The sequence below is a fragment of the Suncus etruscus genome, chromosome 8, assembly GCF_024139225.1.
Source record: "Suncus etruscus isolate mSunEtr1 chromosome 8, mSunEtr1.pri.cur, whole genome shotgun sequence".
Taxonomy (NCBI): domain Eukaryota; kingdom Metazoa; phylum Chordata; class Mammalia; order Eulipotyphla; family Soricidae; genus Suncus; species Suncus etruscus.
The window spans coordinates 101,269,678-101,272,985 of NC_064855.1; positions in this window are offsets into that span (position 1 = coordinate 101,269,678).

The window sequence follows — 3,308 nt, forward strand, 5'->3', positions numbered from 1 at the left end:
CCAACATTGGGCCACATTTGATGATATTCAGGGGTTACTCCTGGCTATGCGCTCAGAAATCATTCCTGGAGTGGGGAACCATATGAGACATCAGAGGATCGAACTGTGGTCTGTACTAGGCTAGCGTGGGAAAGATAGATGCCTTACCACTTGAGACTCTGCACTGGATCTGAATTCTCACTTTTGATTAAGTTCATTTAACTCAAATGTATCATGTATTATTTTAATAAAAATAAATGAATGGTTACTTAAATCATACTTAGTTTTCTGATGAAACATATGATCTAAATATAAAGGCATAATTTTATAAAAATGTTATATTATTGAATATTTTATTGAACAAACCAAAATTTCTCTTTTGAGAGAAAGGTCTTATTTATGTGTGCTTTTGCTTTTGACATTCCTTTTGGGCCATTGTCAACTAAAGCTTTTTCTTTTCTTAAATGTAGGTTAAAAACTTTTCAGCACAGTGTTAGCTATTTAATTTTTTAAGTGTCCTAAACAAACTCAGCTGAGAAAATCACCCTTCTTTGCCTTTTCTCCTATTTTTGGAGAATCCTCTATATCTTCTTATCTCCTCTTCCTACTCAACAACTTTCATAATCACAACTAAAGTCTAACAGAATTCTCTAACATTACCACTATTTCATCATTTTACACTTTCTACCAATTTTCCTGGTAGTTGTATATAATATATTGTATTTCTTTTATATATTTATTATTATATAATACATATTGATTTTTGTGCTACTCCTTACTGCTGAGCCACTGCTATAGCTCCGCCTGGTTGTTATATTTATTTTCTCTTTGTATCAATTAAAATGCAGTACATTTAAAATGATTCAAATTTTAAAATATTAAAAATTAAGTCCAAAATAAATATTTCAGAATTTTTATACATTTATAAGTCCCTGGCTTAAAATATGAAATAGATACAAGTTTTGTCATTATAGGAAACCAATTACTTCATTCTTGCTTAAAATGCTTACTGAAGAGTATTTTTTCAAAGTTATATATTCTTTATTTGTTTGTTTGTTTTTGGTTTTTCGGGCCACACCCATTGATGCTCAGGAGTACTCCTGGCTAAGCACTCAGAAATTGCCCCTGGCTTGAGGGGACCATATGGGATGCCGGGGATTGAACGGTGGTCCTTTCTTGGCTAGCACTTGCAAGGAAGTTACCTTATCTCTAGCACCACCTTGCTGGCCCCAAAGGTTTATATACTTATATTAAATTTTCTGGGGGTAAAATTTCACTATGCACTGATACATCTCAGTATGGCAATGGAAACATATAATTCAAAGTTTGTTCAATAACTTGTGGTTCAAAGGTTTCTTGAGCAGGTGAAATATGTATACAGTGATATTGAAATCAATAAACGTAACTCCAATTCTGAAATTGCCACCTATATAATGAAATGTCAGAGAAAAAGTATTAGATAATTTATTCTAACCTAAAACTTTAAAGACTTGGAAAAATAGATGCAGTGAATACAAAACTTTATTAAAACAAAAAGCTAAAGTGACAACAGTTCTTTCAAAACAAGTCAAAATCTCTATAAGAAAGCAGATAATTTGGTAGTAGCATCAGATAATTGTATCCTCACAATAAATTAAAGACAAATAAATATAATATCTGCTAAGGATGAATTTAAGAACATCTAATACATGGTTTAAAAAATAGGGATATGGGAGTGAGTGAGTGAGTGAGTGAGTGGAGGGGCCAGACCTGTTCGCTGCTGGTCCCAGGAGCAGGAAGGCATGCGGATGGAGTGAGTGAGTGAGTGAGTGAGTGAGTGAGTGAGTAGAGGGGCCAGACCTATTAACCGCTGGTCCCAGGAGCAGGAAGGTGGGCGGGCTGAGTGAGTGAGTGAGTGAGTGGAGGGGCCGGACCTGTCTCAGGTGCAGGAATGCGGGTGGGCCAAGTGAGGGAGTGAAGAGTTCCTGGATCAGAACACTGCTGATCCCAGGTGGTGGAACAGGGGTGAGTGATCTAGGCACAGCTGGGCTCTACTCTATTATGGCAAGGACCTGAACTGAACTGTCTGGCAGGAAGAGGGGGAAGACGAAATGACTCAGCCTATACTGGAGGTCAGAAGAAGGTCCAAACTTGGCGACCTCAGCCAACATACATTCCTACAGCCATATCCCAGAGAAGGTACCCAAGACACAGGTGGCAAAAGCAGGCTAAAATTGGAAGGCACTGCCACATCAATAAATGCAAAGAAATATGGGTAAACTAAGGAGAACCTAACATATGGAGATACTGAGAGAAACCCTAGCAAGTTTTCAAGTTCACCAAAACGCACAGATACATTTGAAGAAGATATAAAAGCATCCATGAGAAAGGAAATGGAAGCCATTATAAAAGAAATGAAAGAAATGCTAGCCAGCGAATACAAGAATTCCATGAATGAACAAATCAGCCAAATTAAAGAACTATCAAAGAATATGAAAGATTACATACAAAGGGAATTAAAGTAGCTAAAAGAAACTGCAACAAGCCAAATTAGCAGGATCACAGAAATAGAGAAGCACATTGAACAACTAGAATGAAAACTGCAAACAAAAAAAGACCAAGAAACCTGCAAGGAAATAAAAGGCAAAGCACTGGAAGAAAAAGTCCAGTATCAATTGAACAAGGACAAAAGAAATAACCTAAGAATTGTGGGTATACCAGAAGGGGAGGAAATAGGGAAAGGGAAAGAACAAGTAGTCAGGGAAATAATAACAGAAAATTTTACCACCCTCTGGAAAGAAGATTCAGTGCAAATCCAGTAAGTGAAGAGAGTCCCTAATAAAATAGACCCTAATAAACCAACACCAAGACATATAGTAGTCCAAATAGCAAAACAAACAAACAAACAAAACAAAATAAAAAAAAACACACACAGAGAAAGATGATCTCCTTAAAGCAATAAGGGAGAAATGCGCTTGACAAAACCCTACACCATTTCATATTGAAAACACTCAGCAAAATAGGGTTAGAAGGAACCTTCCTCAAGATAGTTACAGCTATCTATGAGAAGCCCACAGCCAACATTATCCTTAATGGCGAAACACTAGCATTTCTACTAAGGTCAGGAACTAGGCAAGGCTGTCCACTCTCTCCACACTTATTCAAAAAAATCTTAGAAGTCCTAGCGATAGCAATCCGAAAAGTGACAGGATCAAAGGAATCCAAATTGGGAATGAGGAACTCAAACTATCTCTTTTTGCAGACGATATGATTTACATCAAAAACACTAAAGAGTCTACAGTAAAACTCCTAGAAACAATTAACCAATACAGCAAAGTGGCTGGCTACAA